Source organism: Mercenaria mercenaria, chromosome 10 (genome assembly GCF_021730395.1).
Source record: "Mercenaria mercenaria strain notata chromosome 10, MADL_Memer_1, whole genome shotgun sequence".
NCBI lineage: Eukaryota > Metazoa > Mollusca > Bivalvia > Venerida > Veneridae > Mercenaria > Mercenaria mercenaria.
In genome coordinates, this window is record NC_069370.1 from 57,530,541 (window position 1) to 57,549,368 (window position 18,828).

Consider the following 18,828-nt stretch of genomic DNA (forward strand, 5'->3'; position numbering starts at 1 on the left):
TTTTGATAAGCATCTGCCATTTAATTATTAAATAATTTTGAAAATCAAATTTAAAATAAAGACGTCAATAAAGAAGATTTTTTCAGCAATTCATATTTTAAGTGGGTGGGGTTTAGCTTCAAAATAAGAGCTTTTTTTTGCAACAGTTGTCATTTTTTCTTAAATGCAGACTTTTTATTGACTTTTCATTAAGATTGCATTAGAAAATCTCGTTAAAAATGTCCGAAAATCACGGCCATGAAAACGGGTGACAAATTTGGAAAACGAAAGTATATTAAAATCTTGATAAAATACATGTTATAAATTTCTTATTTTTTTCATTATACCTATTGAATACTTATAATTTCTGCTTATTAAAAGCATTTTTATTTGTTTTTGCCCAAACAAAGCCTCGGTAATGATAATAAATTAAATAAAATGCTATAGATCGTAACGGCCGATCGGCTTATATAAACGTGTCAAGCACATAAATTAAATGATTTTAATGAATTTGTTGTTCAGTAATAATCGGCAAGACATAACAATACCGCATAAGCTGTATACCGCTAATTAACAAGTTGTACAAACACGATAATAGGCTGCTTTGTTATCAATTAACTTTTAACTTTTTGATCAATAAACACTTTTGATAATGACGGGCATTATAATTGTACTAAATACAAACCGCGAGATGACAACGTGTCAGTCGGCGCTTGGCGTAATTGACATATGTCAGTAGCTAATTAATATACGACGCTCCGCCTACTGCCATACTTCCGCTTATGGCGGCAAACAATATTTAAATTCACTGGGATTTTGATTGGCACAGGGGCAGAACTTTCGAACTCGAGACGCATCAAAGAAAATTTCAGAGGGTCACGCCGACGCATGGGGCATTTTCTGTGCGAGTCAGATACGAGTTTTTCTCGATTTTTGCGGGTCAAAATCCGGAACCTCGGGTCTACCGAACGCTGGATACTGTACTGATACCTCAATAGTTCGTAAATGAATAGTTCAAGCAGATAGATAAGTTACCGTGTTCCGTTCCTGGGTTTTAGTACCAGCGTTACATCCGGGCATTCCAAATTTCAAGAAAAAATACACGGGGAAAACCAAATTCTATTTTTAAACTGCAGTACCGTGAACAAATCAATGTTTATTAATTTATTTTAAAAATGACTTGCTTGTAATTTTCGGTAGTCCGTCGGACCAGACAGATTAGAGAAGTTAGTGGTCCTCCCTGAAAAGCACTGGTCTCGGACCAGCGGACCAGCGTTAGTGTCGAGCCCTGTAAGCTGTTCAATCCATTCAATGTGGGGACTTTGACTTTCAATTTCATCTACTGCCCATGTTAACTAAAAAAATTTATCATATGATAATCCATTTAAAATAAATTAAAGATTCAAAAAATTATATGAACCACTTCCTTGAGTTGAAAATCAATCTTGCTACCCAGTTCTAACACTACAGAATAAATGTAAACATTATTAAGAAATAATCAAATGGAATAAGGGGACACTTCCAGTTTAGTGGTCCCCGGTCAGAATTACATCATGACGTCACTTTACACCCCTGCTTTTTCCATTAGTGCTACTGGCCCCATACATCTACATCTACGGGGATACTCCCAACAATCAATTTCTGATCATAACTGGGAGGTCGGGGCATTTATTAAAAACATGTTGCTATGTTACATGATACATGATATGCATGTGTCAAGAGAGTAAGAGCAGTAATATGTACAGCTTTGTTAAAAATAAAAACAGGATGATGACATTAGTACATATATGCGAGTCTAGGTCAAATGTGAAGCACTGAAGGTTCACATTGTCCTTGATGTTATAAGGCAAGGCGTTCCAGTATCTGATCGTGCGGGGGAAAAAGGAGTTCATATGATATTGTGTTCTTGAAGATGGAATGATAAAGTTTAAATTTCTAGAGGCTGTCAGGTGGTTATGATCTACAGAGACGAGGTTGTGTGATATTTTATACAACATAATTAAAGATGCATGTATTCTTCTCTGTTCTAATGTCTGCCATTTAAGAATTTCAAGCATTGATGTTACACTGCTTTGGTATGAATAATCATTCATAACATATCTGGCGCTATGTTATTTTAACAAGAAATTTCAAACACAACCCTCCTAAAATAAATAGTCAAAGTCAGAGGGGACCGCTAAAATGGAAACTACCCGGAATAAGCATGCCCAAATACTGAAATTACCAAAGCATTTTTTACCATGTTCAAATCTACTTTCACTATCGTTGCACGAGATTCTATGGGTGGGGTAAGACACTTCTTTCGTATTTTCAAAGAACAACGCCTGTTCTACGAGTTGGCATGCGTTTTGTCTCTATATCCTGATTTATACTTACAGAAACCTGCTATAAGATCTAATTAAATTATTCAGTCCACCATGTATTCTTCGGAGAGTTGGAAATCCAAACTTACTTTTCCGATAATTTTCTGTTTAGTTAGGTTCCTGGAAGTAGGTCATCAGACGTGATCTGATTGGACAGTCTCAAAATGTCTAGACGCCCGTTTACGTAGTCCGGTATGCCAAAAGTAATATTTAGCCAGAGACCACCAAGGGAACTTACTGGGAGTGGAATACGTCAAAGAAGTATAAAATATTTTATAGATCTTTGGGTAAGTGTATACCAGGGAATAAGGTAGATCTGTGCATTCTGATTGGTCAGTCATGTAAACAAACCCAAGAAGTGATTATTTTTTTTACAATAGGGTTTTTTTCTGCATTTACAGTATTTTATTATACATTTTGACAAAATTTGCTACATTTTATGTGTATTGAAAAACAGTTTTATCAACCAAATTTCTCCCGCCATGCTAACGGTGTAAACAGGGGGTCATCTCATTCACACAGTTATAGTTAACGGGGTTAAATTGGGTACTATAAGCCTCAATACAAGACAGTGTAACAGTGTACATACTTTTAAACTAGTATGAACAGTGTTGTTATAAGAAACATAAGACAGTGTGAAGCAGTGTACATACTTTTAAACTGTTGAGAATTGTGTTGCTATAATATCTATAACTATAATATAAATGAAAAAGATCACAAAATAGTATGAAGTGATCCACATGTAAAAAAAAACTATAATATAAATGGAAAATAACAAAATAATATGACGTGAACTACAAGAAGAAACATGTATATACACGTATATATATATATATATATATATTGTGAACTGGAAGTGCCAAATATCATTTCGGGAAAACATATGTCAAAAGGACCTAAGAAACAACATTGTTTATACAGCTCTTCGCTGTACGGTTTCTAGAACTACATGAACTACATGAACACGAAAATTACTTAAACAAAGTATCACTATTCATATGTTTTTTTGTCTGATATTTTAGTGAACTAATGTAGTTCTTGAAAAAAAACATGTAATTAGATATATACATGTTTCGATTTATGGAAGTCCGTACATGCCAGAATGTTATAATGTAAATATGGGAAAATAGTGTTACTGTGCCTTTCACTGTCACCTAGCTGAGATATATTTACATGGATAAAAAATACATTAATTACATTTATTTGTACCCTGAATAAAAATGTATCTAAATTCAAAAAGTTCAAATTATTCGTCTGTTATAGAATAAGTCCCAGTACATGACCCTAGTTAGACTGGGTCCACTTTTTCAGTTTTACTAAGTCCTAATTATTAGAAACAAAATCCTTATTAGGAGAAAATAACACTAACATTTTATATTATGAATGCCTTTAGTGAAACATTTGATAGACATACCAGTTGTCTACTGACTTGGTATTCAAACTTGAAAATAAAATGATTCGAAATATCAAACTATACTAAAGTAATCGTGAAAAAAAAACACACAAATATAGCGTATGAACTCTATTACACATATGCTGGATGGACTCCATGACCCCAAAGGACCAGAAAATATAACAACACTGAATCCAAGTACGGGGAGACGTTTTACAGCCGCCACACGGCACTTAAAGATTACTATTGTGATAGTTAAAGTCGAACTGAAAATTTAAAACTTTATACATAATTGTGAATTTATACGGGTAAAATGCTTGATATTTGTTTGAGTAAATGACGACAATTAACTTAGCAAAATGATAACCACATAATTTTGAATTTCAGGTCCAATTTAATAAAATATCATTTATTTTTTTGATTATTTGGGGTTTACGGCGCACCAACACAGTATAGGTTATATGGCGCCAAACAGGACTACAAATTTTGGTTCCACATCTCATTTACATCAAAATAAAAACATGAGGTATGGAATCAAAATTTGCATACCTGCTGGAATCACAGAGTTACTGCAAAACCAAGTGTTAAGACCCTATTAGTCGCCTTTTACAATCATGCAAGGGTAAGGCAGTGGTTCCAATTCTTTTCATACACAGATCGTCCCAGAACCACATGAGGCATAAAATATCAAAGACGTAACTTTTTTATGTAACAAATTAACCAGATTATGACACTTTAAACTCCACTCTGTGTACATGGAAAATAGAAATTAGTAACAAGAATACCATTCTAATTTATATGTGCTTTTTCGTATTAAAGTCCTATTATTATGTGATTTACATGTTAGAGTTATGCAGTATCAATAACACTGTTACTGGTAACACATTCAGACAAAATGAGTTTAATGAAATTATATTGAAAGCATGATGTTATGATAATGGTTTTGATATTTTTATCAATATCAAATTCAAACAGATATCTATGTCCGTCATATAAAGCACTTTTTCTCACAAAACCTTCGTTCTAGTTTTGTCTACTACCATTATTTTTGTGTTGTAACAGACACAACTTTTTACTTAAATAAAGAGGCAGTTTATCTATATATTTACTTCTTGAGAAGTTATCCTTTATATATCTATAAACATTTGAATCTGGCGTATTGTTGATTTCAGATCTCAGTTTTATATATCAATATATTATTTTGATAAAAACTTGGTAGGTTCCTCAATATTTATAGTGTCAAAAAGTATAGCCAAGCAAGCTATAACTCTATCTTTAATATGAATTTTGAGTGGTAGAACACCTGTCCTGAACACGAACATTTCCAAATTTCAGTTGCGTACAGTAAATTCATTGTTTTTTCAAATAGTTCAATATGTAGTTCAAACGGTAGAGCCAACGTCTTATTTTTTCTTAGTAATGCATGCATTGCTTTAATTGCTTGTTCCATTACACCATTAATGTATAAATAACAAGATCATTCAAGAAAATTTAAAATAAAAGAACGGTGACAAATTTCCCCCTTTTGTTAATAACATTTTGAGCTGTGGTATGCTTTGAAAATATATAGGTGATAAAGGGCATTGACTCAATACTTAGGAAACTAAATTGATTTTGAATATCTTTATATTAAAATATTCGGTTTTCATAATCATTACTGAAGAAAAGGGTACGGAATGTCTAAATTAAGAAAACAAAATGCCTAAATAAAATTGCTGCGCATGAATTATGTGGACGCACTGGTCAAGAGGGCTAAGACGTTTTCCTATGGAGGTGAATTTCAAGGGTTCGATTCCTGTCTACTCCCATTGCGGTGTGTCCTTCGGCAAGGCACTTTATCATGATTGCCTCAGTCAACCCAGCTGTAAATGGTTACCTGCAAATTGCTAGGGGTAAGGTATTATTGGTTTTGTCTGTTTTAAAATAGGGTCGCTCAAAAGCTCCACAGAGTGACGATAAATAAATCTTACCTACCTTTACCTTTACGAATGAAAGAAATTGACCTCAAAACGGATATATCCTAATATATAGAGAGGACAGGATTCGATTCGATAGTGTCGAAAGAGATCCAGGACCTGAATAAAGACTATAAAGGAGATAAACAAAATCATGATAAATGAATATTGCTTTAATACAATATAAATTAAATTACACTCAATTCCCCCATTTCAATATATTAGCATTACGCCTCACTACGCCACATTTTGCATCATTACTTCCATTTATGGGGGCAAGGGACAGTAAATTTGAAAATTCCACAACTCTGCGCTGATACCAGTGCGAAAAAACCCATAAAAAATCCAATTTCGACAAATTCAAGGCAATTTTGAGCGAATGTCTTGCATAGACATAGCACTTCATTATGTGATATTTTCAGTCTGCTGATTCTGTTGCTTCTGTGATAAAAACGAGTTAAACGCAGGTTTCAGGACACTAAATTTTTAGACAAAATGGCACAAAATGCACTCCTTGCGCGACCTGTACCGTATTATCTGCAAATGACTGACCTAAAACACATGCATATTTTTAAAGCATGTGGCCAGACGAAAATAATGGTGGGAAGAAAAGTGTCTCATAACCGTTTACATTTTCCGCAAATTTGCGCTGAAGCTGGTAGGATGGATAACCGTTTCCAATTCGTCTGACTTCCGTTACCTCAGGTAAAGTTTTAGACCCGGCCGTCTACATGGAACTAGGAAAATCGATACATGCACATATTTATTTTACACAATAATCACTCGTACGCAGGAATCCTTAGTTCTATAAACATCATAAATAACCAGTTGAATATATATGCCTGTAAAGTACATATGTCTATTTTATTTAAAAAAACGTACTCGGGCCAAATGCGAAACTGGCCCCTGCCACTTTAAGATTTTTCTTTTTATGACCAAAAGCGGATTTTACTGGTTCTGAACTTTAATACCTCTTTAGCGAATAAAACCACACAAAAATAATTTTATTAGCATGAAAAGATGTCTGTATGTGAGCGTCTAAACTAGCCCATCCCTCTCGCGCAAAATGAGCCAAAATTTACAATTTGTCGCTACGAGACAAATAATGTAAAATACGTCCGTTTTTATCATTTTCTGGCGTAATTCAACGTATTCCATCAGTAAAAATGAAATAAAGTCATATTCGCATCATTTTGCGGAAATAAAATGCCCACATCCCCTATTTGCCTATTTCATGGGGTCCCCACCCTCCAAACATCCCCCTGATTGATGGAATGCAGAGCTGATTGGCTAAATATGCGCTACGTGGGTTAAGAATAATGAAAACGGTGTTTTTACGGTGCTAAAACACTGTTAATGGTGGTAGAATTTAAAAAAATCGTCTGTGCAGATACTGACTTTCAAACCTTAATGTGTTCTCACCGTAACATTTTTGAGCTGCTGTGCCGTCATTCAGCGTTTTAAGTCCCCAGAAAGTTTAAAATATCAATCTGGAGGTTCTAAACTACCTAAAACTTCGCAAAATCAAGAGATTTTTCGAAATTTAATTTTGGCCGAATTCACCTATGGGGACAAGGGACAGTAAATTTGAAAACTCCACAACTCTGCGCTGATACCAGTGCGAAAAAAAACCATAAAAAATCCAATTTCGACAAATTCAAGGCAATTTTGGGCGAATTTCTTGCATAGACATAGCACTTCATTATGTGATATTTTCAGTCTGCCGATTCTGTTGCTTCTGTGATAAAAACGAGTAAAACGCAGGTTTCAGGACACTAAATATTTAGACAAAAATGGCACAAAATGCACTCCTTGCGCGACCTGTACCGTATTATCTGCAAATGGCTGGCCTAAAACACATGCATATTTTTAAAGCATGTGGCCAGACGAAAATAATGGTGGGAAGAAAAGTCTCTCATAACCGTTTACATTTTCCGCAAATTTGAGCTGAAGCTGGTAGGATGGATAACCGTTTCCAATTCGTCTGACTTCCGTTACCTCAGGTAAAGTTTAAGACCCGGCCGTCTACATGGAGCTAGGAAAATCGATACATGCACATATTTATTTTACACAATAATCACTCGTACGCAGGAATCCTTAGTTCTATAAACATCATAAATAACCAGTTGAATATATATGCCTGTAAAGTACATATGTCTATTTTATTTTAAAAAAACGTACCCGGGCCAAATGCGAAACTGGCCCCTGCCACTTAAGGCACACGGTATGCCTAAAGTGCGATGCGAAAAGGTGTTATATTTTTCTAATTACTGAATATATTGTTTTTTTTTTTTTATTACAGTATAAATAATATGGTTAAATCACACATTTAAAAGGGGAAAAAATAAATTTCGATATTGAATGAAAAATCTTTGACCTTTTATAAAACTGTAATCTGACGAACTCCTTTTCGCATATGGAAATGCTATGCGAATGAGTTATATTTTTCTACATACTGACCACAATGCATTTTTTCAGCACAGCATGAATAATATGATTGAATCACACATTTAAAAGAAAAAAAAATCAAATTTCGATGCTAAATGAAAAATCTGTGATATTTTATAAAACCGTCATCTGATGAATTCCTTTTCGTAAACAGAAATGCTATGCAAAATGGAGTTATATTTTTTCTAAATACTGAACATAATGCAATTTCTTCGAAACAGTATGAATAATATGATTTAATCATACATTTAAAAGGGAAAAAAATTCGGTGTTAAATGAAAAATCTGGGATATATTATAAAAACCTTGATCTGATGAACTCCTTTAAGCATTTGGAAATGTTATGCGAAAATGAGTTATATTTTTTTTCCAAATAATGAATGTAATTCATTTTCTTTTTCAACACAGTATGAATGATATGATTAAATTACACGTTTAAAAGGGAATAAAAATCAAATTATGATCTTGAATGAAAAATCTTTGATACTTTGAGGACAAAACGAACAAACAAAGGAACACAGTGGGGCACCGCCTTGGAACTGTCAGTGGCAAAAACACCACTGGGGAGCTTAAACCGGTTTATGGTGCGCACCCAACCTCACTCTTACCCCCCACCATGTTCCAAAGACACGGGACAGTGTAAATAAAAGTTATCCCCTCCAGGGGAATCTCTAACACACGTAATGGAAACAAAAAAAAAGGCATGGCAAGTAAAACACAAAAATGCTCATGTATAAATATATCAAAAGCAAACATTTAGAACCAAAAACGTATGTACTCAATGCCTTTTCAGAAGACAGAGCAACAACAGAAACACCCTTAAGGGTCCGACGAAACAGGCCAGAAGACAGATATAAAAACAGTTTAGTCCTGGTAGGATTTAAAAACTGCTTATCATAGAGTTCTCCCCCTCTTCCGTCAGACACAATCAAAGAGGGAAGCGTAGTGTCCAACTGTAAACGGATTGAACACTAAACATGCGGTATGTATCAAAACAGTTGGGTCGTAACCTCTTTTAATAAAACGTTTTGTAATTTTACCAAATACATTTGGAAAATTACCGCGACCCAAGATCTTACGAAGTTTGTAAAATAGAGAAAAGTGGAAACTTCACAGGTCGCTCAACACGACAAAAACAAAAATGTTGCAGGCTCGGTTTGATTGAGCCTGTTCATGAACGGAAGTGGAAATGCATGCTACCGTCCACGCCCTCTAGCCCCGGGTTGAGCAGAACTCAACATTCACACGTGCTAAAAGTACAAAAAGCAATTTAGAGACATCCGCATATGTATTCAAACGGCGATGAACATGGAACCTTCACATGTTGAGGCGTGTAATTCCATGAAGAGCGGCGTTTGGTGCCCAGATAAAGTAAAGGGTTTGCCCCAAACGAGAAAACAATGGGTAGAACTAAACAAACTGGAATTTAGGAAGGGGATCTGAGGTTATGGAGCCTGCGTATCACAGGAACTGTCAAAAGACAAAATTAAAAAGCAGGCACCATAACCAATGGGTGATTATACAATACCCAAGGCTATGAAAGCGGGAGTATTGGAACCACCCAGGCCGAAATGGTCATGTTGAGAAACTAAACAGTACCAATAACACGACATAAAAGTCGTGCTGAACGATCTGAGAAGATCGAAATATAACAGCCCTGAATGAATGTACGGGGAGACTTTTTACGGCCGCCACACGGCACAAACACGTCCCCATAAAAACGAGTTTAGAAATACCTTCTCGCAGAAGTGCCTTTAAATTACTATTGAATTTAAAAACTAAATCAGAATTACGATAGTAAAATTTAGCAAAATATTTACGCAATTTGTAATAACGGTAGCCTTGCTGAAGAAGTTTACTTGTAATATATTGATTACGTTCATTGAAATGCTTGACATGACTACACGCTCTGGCAAACCGAATTAATTGAGAAATATATACCCCATAAGATGTAGCCTGAGGTACATCCCCATCCAAATGGGGAAAATTTACAATACTAAAATTAAAATCATCCCTCTTGTCATAAATTTTGGTATGTAATACTTATAAATAAAAAATGTGAAAAGGATTTTCTTATATAGGTGCGATCATCAGTATTGGAATATAAGATGACAGAATAAAATCAAATTATTTTGTTTCATCTATACTGAAATTTCGAATTTACAAATTTCTTTTAAATTTCAAATTAGAATGTGATAAAATCGGAAAAAAAACTTTCTTCTCTTCCTAAAAACATGTTGAAAATTGTAATAGAATCTATATCCCTAAATAAGTTTCTTATTATTTTATTATTATGTTTGAACAATAAACAGTTTTCTTTCATAAAGAAATGTGTGATTTAATCATATTATTCATCAATAGGAGGATACTACGTCATCGCGCACCTGCTAAAACGATCGTCCGCGGACACCAAAGGTAAACAAACCCGTCGCTCGGAAAGTAAAATTTGATCTTTATTTATCAACACTGACTTTTTGCAAAATCCCTTTCGGTGCATCGAAGAACTATATGTCCTATAGTGTCCCAGGTGTATATACTTTTCTAACAGTCCTTGTAGTTTTATAGATTACGATGTTTAAAAAAAATTTCTCAAAGATCCACTGCGTAGACGGACCCATAGATTTGCATGTCTGGCTTAATAGCCGCTTATACAACCATGCACGAGCTCGAACAATTGTTTTCGGGTCTTCCAAAATGCCCATACACTATCATCAACGTTCAAGTTTGTCCCGTGGTTATGTATTTAGGATGTTTTGAGAGAAAATTTAAAAAGATCCATCATGTAAACGGCTGATGAAAAGATCCACCATGTAAACGGGTGATAAAAAAATGATCCACCAGGATGTAAATTAACCTGAACTTCCTCCTTTTCTTTTTTTCTAGTTATGCTGATATTCTTCTGATAAATATTAATTGTATATTTCAGAAAATGTTCGTCTGTGCTCTATGCGCTTAAGAATATAAAAGCAAGTCTGGCTTAATTAAGCACGAGAAGAGGCATGCAGGCGTTGGCAAGCATAAATGTCTTCAATGTGGTATGCTTGCCTTCTCCAGAAAAGACTTCGAGACGCACATAGCCAGGCACAGCAATGACAGACTATATGTATGCACCAAATTTGGTATGTAATTAAGCAATGGCGATTTCTTTTGTAAATTCTATTAGTTCATTGCTGATTTAATAGCATCCGAAATATTATGACTGATCATCTTTATAAACATAGGTCATAGACGTATAAACGTAGGTCAGTAACAATTCATTACGCCTCGTGACCGAAACCCGGTCTCGTTAGCTTTCAAAATAAAATCTCACTATTTTCACCTACAGTTTTAATTATTTATTTTATATACACATCTAGTATACTTATGATATGAATGAAAAGAAATAAAATATTCCTTCGAAATTTTTTAAGTATGACAAGTTAAAATCACTTAAGTTTCAACATACCCAAATTTTGCTTCTTCACTATGCTAGATCTATATGCTTATACAGTTAGTTAACGGAATGGCATATCTCAATTTCTAAGATCACTCAAGGCTAGAGGATTCTGATGGGTTCTGATGCTCCGTTAGGTCCGAGTTCTTCTTGTACTTTGACCCGCAGGTGTCACACTCATATTTCCCATCAGAATCCTCTAGCCTTGAGTGATCTTGCATGTCTTTTTGCGTTTTAAATGTCTTGCCTGAAAAGGTTAAAGTAGATAATGTAAGTATCTTTTGCGCTAGCATTACTAATATCATTACACTAAGTCTTAAATCAAACTACGGGAACAGGTGTGGTGTGATTATTATTGCATCATTTTAACAGTTCGACTTGGGGACCATTGAAAATACATTTAAAGCATCTTATCATCACTTCAAATGCGTCTAAATAATGATAAGTCTTCACAGAAACTGGAATTAATGATAATGTCCAAACACTTTTTAAAAATAATTTTGTTGTTAGGAATTGAGATATGCCATTCCGTTAACTAACTGTATAAGCATATAGATCTAGCATAGTGAAGAAGCAAAATTTGAGTATGTTGAAACTTAAGTGATTTTAACTTGTCATACTTGAAAGATTTGGAAGGAATATTTTATTTCTTTTCATTCATATGATAAGTACACTAGATGTGTATATAAAAGCCTCCGCAAAACGAAACCCACAGCACGCAGACGTGCACACCACAAACACACACACACACACACATACACATACACGCGCACACGAATAAAGCCAACACATGAGGACAAAACGAACAAACAAAGGAACACAGTGGGACACCGCCTTGGAACGGTCAGTGGCAAAAACACCACTGGGGAGCTTAAACCGGTTTATGGTGCGCACCCACTCCTTTTGGCTGATCACTACCAAATAGAATGTAAGCCTCCGCAGGTCTAGTCACAAGTAGTCCAAATATAAATAGTACTAATCTTTTTTCCTTTCCTAGTGCATTTTCTCGGCAGCAACGTGCTTACTTTTACCCTACCGCGTTTCAGTATGTATCACTTTGCATTCTAATGAAATCGGCATGTTCCTATCGCATGCTAGATAAAAATGGCGGCGTAAGAATTAAATGTCACGAAAAGAGAAATTGAAAGAAGCGAAAAGTAGTAAATTCAGCGGGTTGTATTTAACGAACTGTAGTTTTCTTATATAAAAGTTAACACCCCCTTTTCTTTTTGTTTTTCTAAAGTAGAGATCTAGTTCTTTATGGGGATATAAGTCTCTGAAAACCTGATATGCTAGAAAATGTCGAAACACCGTTATGAAGTGAGTGGATTTTATATGGAATAAAGAACAGCTGGATTTAGTGGTGTTCAGCCTATAAGGGGCAATACATGTTATTTTCTGAAATCCCTCGAAAATGAATGGAAATGCCATTAATCTATTCTTTATGATGTAAAACGGTAACAAATGGCTGAAAACGCTTAAATTTCTTGTGTTTTTGGAATTTAGATCGAATTTTCGACCAGGTGGCACTATTTTGGTTCGTTTTAGGACCTAGTAAATGTCTTTTCTCGCATTTTTGCACTTCAGTTGTCTAAATAATATTAAAATTAGCATGTTTCTGAATGAAAATGACAAACATTGTAACGATTAAATGGATGTTAAATGTAAATTCCACGAATAAGGTAAAATTAATTGAAATATTGCTTGCACAGGGCTAAATTTTGCATATTTTTGGGGATGGGGGTGACCTGTAATGAATTGTCATTTCTCTATATTTTCTCAATATTTTGCACCAAAACAAAGCAGAATCATTGTGAAATAGGTGTACCTTGAGAATGAATGCAAATTCATGGAAAAATCAAACAAAAATTTTCTCTTATAGGCTGATCACTACCAAATAGAATGTAAGCCTCCGCAGGTCTAACGAACTGTAGTTTTCTTATATAAAAGTTAACACCCCCTTTTCTTTTTGTTTTTCTAAAGTAGAGATCTAGTTCTTTATGGGGATATAAGTCTCTGAAAATCTGATATGCTAGAAAATGTCGAAACACCGTTATGAAGTGAGTGGATTTTATATGAAATAAAGAACAGCTGGATTTAGTGGTGTTCAGCCTTTTCGTATACTTATGAACTTTCGCACTTTATTAGGCGAGAAATTTCAACCAATGAACTGACTGGGATTTTTCATTCCGAACCTTGTTTGTTGTCGCGACACGGGTGAATATTTCCTTGTGATTCTGTTTTATTTAGTATCGTTTACCATAAAGTTTGTATTCACATATATATGATTGTCACAGTAATACTGTATGGTTTCAGTTACATGTGAAATTCGACCTAACTCTGGTATACTGTGAACACAGCTGACAATGTGAAAGCGAATCATCATGATCATGGATAGCTTAAGATCTTCAGCTCTCTCGGTTTATATACTGGATTTGGACGGGAGAGCTGAAGTGCACTCCGTAGGGAAATCATACCAATAATCGTGCCAGAAATCTGACACGCTCGCGTTTGTACATTTTAAAAGAAATCAGCAGCAGCACTTTCAGATCAGTTAATATATAGTAAAATCTACCATTGTGCCAAATTTTACGCATTAAAACCCATAATTGATGGCAGAACTACCTGACAATTTCGAACTGGTCTGAAACGTTTACTCTACGCCGCAATCTTGCTCCTTTGAAATACGAGACTGACCTTTCACCCGCGCGAACCGCTAAGAGAGCACTCACGTGTGCCGCTTTGTATTTGAAGTTGCATCAGCATCCCGGTGGCACAAAAACTTGGGAAAATGGTTATTTTTTATTGAAATTGATTTGAATTGTTACTTTCATAGATAAATCCTTAAGAAAACTTGTATGTATAAATCATTTCCTTTGTTTACAAGGTACTCTAGAGACTCTACATGTGTATTTTTTGCGGCTCGCGCTGTTACGTCATGCGAGAATCTCGTTGTAGCTATTCAACAATGGCCGCCAAAATGATGCTGATCTAGCAGTGACTTGTAAATATCGGCGATTTTATTGTAAGATTTGCTTCCAGAATTTTATAAATGGTGTTAACTGATGTAGAAGTGATTACTTTATCAAGATATCCATACATCTTCGTTCAAAATTTCAGTTGACTACGTTTGCGACGAAAAGTTGGACAACTTTTTATTTTGGTATGGTTTCATAGTAAGCCTGGTCCAAAACTCTAAAGCCGCAACTATGAAAAAAATAAAATATAAAAAAGCGGCATTTAGAGTTTTGGAAGCCAGGACTAGATCATGGAATGTGACATTTCATTTTCATGAATTTGTCAGTTTTCTCAACCACCAGATGATCTCATATACATTTGGGTCATGGAACATGCCTATTCCAAATAATAGGAAGTTTTGGGAAAGCGTGATAAAAATTGGGAACGTTTTCTGAATCTGGTATCTCATTGTATACTCAACATCACTAATCTCGCGTCATCACTAATTTCGCGGTATTTGAGTTGTGCCACCTACGTGGTGTTTACCAGGGAAGTTCGTGACCTATTTTACTCATGCTGGCGAAAAATGTTCCTACCTGCAGTTACATTGCTAAATATCTGTCAATATTTATTAAAATCGTATTTTTCACATATCTATTGCAAAAATCCATGAATTAAGCAAATATTTGCAATGTTTATAAGTTCGTCTACCAGCTGATCGGCATTTGTCCTCATTAATTATGCAAATTAAGTCCCGCCTATAGGTTAGAGGACACAAAATTGTAAGTAACATCCCCCAGCTACACAAAAAAAAATGAAATATCGGTATCAGGCGAAACATCAAAACGTCTTAACTTGATGGATTTTAAGGGGGAGGAAGGGATGGGGGCCCCTGACCATCTCCTCAAAATACACCTAAGATACTGAGCAGTGAATTTTAACATGTTAGATAACTATCAAATAGAAATTATTAAGTAATAGTACGATTCTTAGGCTCCGCTACATTATGACCATGCCCGCGACCTTGTGATTTACTTGCAAAATATCTGGTGTGTCAGCTGCCCAGAGGAGAATATTTTCGATAGTGCCAATGTAAACAGATAATATAAAACGTTTTAATTGGCGTTTAATGACTTTTGAGTGTTCCTGTTAGTTTGACTTAGATAGCTTTTCAATGTTTGAATTATATTTAGTGTTTTTAAACCTATGATAGTTTGATTGACACAATTTTTGACCTATACCGCGACATTAGTGATGTGACGTCACTTGATAACAATGGCTGACTATTGTTGTTCAAAGTACTCATGGATGTTTTTTGAATGATATCTTATTCATTTTCACACAGTTATTGATGCATATGATATGAAATATTGTGGTAAAGACAAGAAAAACACTGTTGTGTTGTTTCTTGTTTAATGTCGTTACGTCGAATGTCAAGTACCGCGACATTACAGATGAACGGTATATCTAAAATAGCACATTTTTATCTGATGGCTAAACCTTTGTTTGGAGCCAGGGGCAATAAAACTGTCGCTATAAAAACAACCTGCTGGAGTTACTTCCACCATTAATAAAGAAAACTTATATGAAATATGACAAAACAAACATACTGGTTCTGATGATAAACCCGGACAGATGATAAAGTCGACCACCTTGGAAATATTCGATTACAATCGGTTATTTATAAAATTGAACACACCATCTAATAGTTTTCACTTAAAACACCAACTGGTGTAAACAAAAACAAAACTGGTAAATATTCTGTATAAATAAATGACTTACATTTATTTGTATAAAAAATATTTATCCAAAATTACTGGAGAAGAGGGTGTTTTTTTGCGCATGTTCACTGTCGAAACATAAAGGCCTGACATTTGGTAACTTTTCATTACTTTATCAGGAATGACTGTTGCAGCTTTCTGGGGAAAGTTTCAATATAATAACAGTGTTCGAAATTCGCGGTAGTCCAACAGCCCGTGGCTACCAAATTTCAGCTCGGGCTACCGATTTTCCGCAGGTACAAGCCTGACCAGGCTACCGAATTTTCCTAATTTGTTTAAAAAATCATGCTAATTAAACGAGTACTGCATCCAGACTGAGAAACGCTTATGGAATAATTGTTGGTTTTGCACTCTCACGTATTGACAATCAAACACAATGTCAAAGACGTAACCACAGCGCTAATTGGCTGAATACAATCACCTCTAGCGTAACGGATAATTTGATTAGCTTTCATACTTCTCGCGAAAATCTCACAAGTACCTGCAGTAGGCGGAGCTTAAATTATGCTATCAGTGTGTGTTTAAATGTGTATTCAGCACTCGTTATTAAATCTTGCAAATTGTCAACAGTCCGAGTTGCAGTAATTGGCGAGTGCGGATCCTAAAAAATCGGGCGTAACAGTTTAGATTTTGTTTTGGCAAGGAGTGTCATATCCGATGCTTTTGGACTCTGACGATGCTGATCTGGACTGGAGTATTTAGAGTTAAAATTTTTCAAAAACATGGCAAACATGTACTGTATGTCTTTTCTTCAAACATGCATAGAGATGTCTGTATTTTTAACAAAATGTTATATGGTGCAAAAAATATGTATTTTAAGGTATTAAAGTTCGGGCTAGTGAAATTGGTGTCGGGCTTGGAAAATTTCCAATCTGGTAGCCCGAACGGGCTAGTGGATTCAAATCTGAATTTCGTACACTGTAATAATGCCAAGAAAATTTTGTAAATGACAAAGTGTGCGAATTTATCATCAGTCAACGTTCATACAGTGCCCATTTTACATACCCCTTTCAGGGCCTCACTTCGTGTGAGTTTGCTTACTAAATATAAATTTGAATTATGTAAAGTTTTCAGCAAAGGTTAAGCATTATTTTGATACCGACCATAGATTACAATTTGCAGAAATAAAATAGTTGCAGGTAAAAAACCTCATTTTCTGTTCGGGTTTATCATCAGTACCAGTAGGGAATGGGATCCAATCTTATAAAATTCTAGATACAAAAATTATCAAGCTATCCTCTATACCCTAAAATCTGCTATACACAGTAATCATGCACCTGGCACATTACCTGTACATGTTATTCATTACTCTTGGAGAGGCCAGAAGAGCAGTTGAAGAATTATTTCAATGACTGCGTGTATTGCTCATTAACAAAAGAGTTAAATTGTAAAGTAAATCCTGAGAGCGAAAATACCAGTGTCACTTCTGGGGCTCAAACCTTGTGATCCGTAGGCGGACACTCTAACCACATCGCTAAAGGGTTAACCCAACAGCAAGGCTGTTGGAAGTGGCCTATAAACATACTATCACTACACTTCTCCCCCTTTGCTTTTCAGAGCTCACCAGCTCTCCAGAATGACACTCTATGCCCACTGCATGATTCAATCAAACACTTCTGACACCATTAAAGTAAATCCTGGGAGAGAAAATACCAAGGTCCCTTCTGGGGCTCAAACCCTGGACCTTGTGATCCGTAGGCAGACACTCTAACCATGTCGCCAAAGGGTTAACTCAACAGCAGGGCTGTTGGAAGTGGCCTATAAACCTACTATCACTACAATTGTAACTGCTTTCATTATTAAACAGATTCTACTATTTTCAAAGGGTTAAACTTACATTTGAAAATATGATTATGGACACTTCCTAGTAACTGTTGGCAAATTAATGAAACATCGTTTTCTAGAAATACTAAGGAAAGTTGTATTAAATTGTTGTTTAACAACTTTTTAATCATAATCATTGCTCAGAAATGAAAAATTACTCAAATAAATGTCCACCTTACTTGTTTTTGCTTTTTTTTTTTTTAAATATAAGCAGTTGCTATGGTGTCAATAAATGCAGAATGGTGTCAATAAGTGTCTCCATGACTATTTATATTTGTAGTTATCTTATATTCATATATTACCTTACTGTTGTTGCTACGGACTATCAGATGAATAATCAATAATGTTGAAAATTGGTTTTGAGGTTATGATAAGTAAACAGTCAATTTCCCTCCACCAATGTTTCAAGTGTAGATAACTGCTGACATTACTCTACACCTGCCTTGAAAATCAGCTGGTGTTTTTCTTTTCATCATCATCATCTTCAGTAAACACCTCACTGCAGAAGAGCGTACTTACAATTTGATCTTTTTGCAACTTCTCATATATTTCTGGTGTCCTCCAGTGTAGTACATATTATTCTTTACAATGATGTTCATGATAATACACTGCTGCCAACAGCATATGCAAGAAATTTTGCAATTGCTAAAAATTTCGCTTTATTACTAAATCTGTGGTCTACGTAAACTGTAGCT

The 18,828-nt window shown here is 35.1% G+C and overlaps 1 protein-coding gene across 2 annotated transcripts in view; it reads right to left on the bottom strand.

The window, feature by feature from the left end:
• LOC123561466 (signal transducer and activator of transcription 5B-like) overlaps nt 1-2,489 on the bottom strand; it is a 107,252-nt gene extending 104,763 nt beyond the window's left edge. The window contains exon 1 of one of the 2 annotated variants that reach the window (XM_053553159.1): nt 2,432-2,489. The gene's annotated coding sequence lies outside the window, so the exon portion shown is untranslated. Of the gene's footprint in view, nt 1-2,355 lie in introns of both variants that reach the window. The other variant, XM_045353853.2, reaches the window with a different exon arrangement.
• Nucleotides 2,490-18,828: the final 16,339 nt, after the last annotated feature.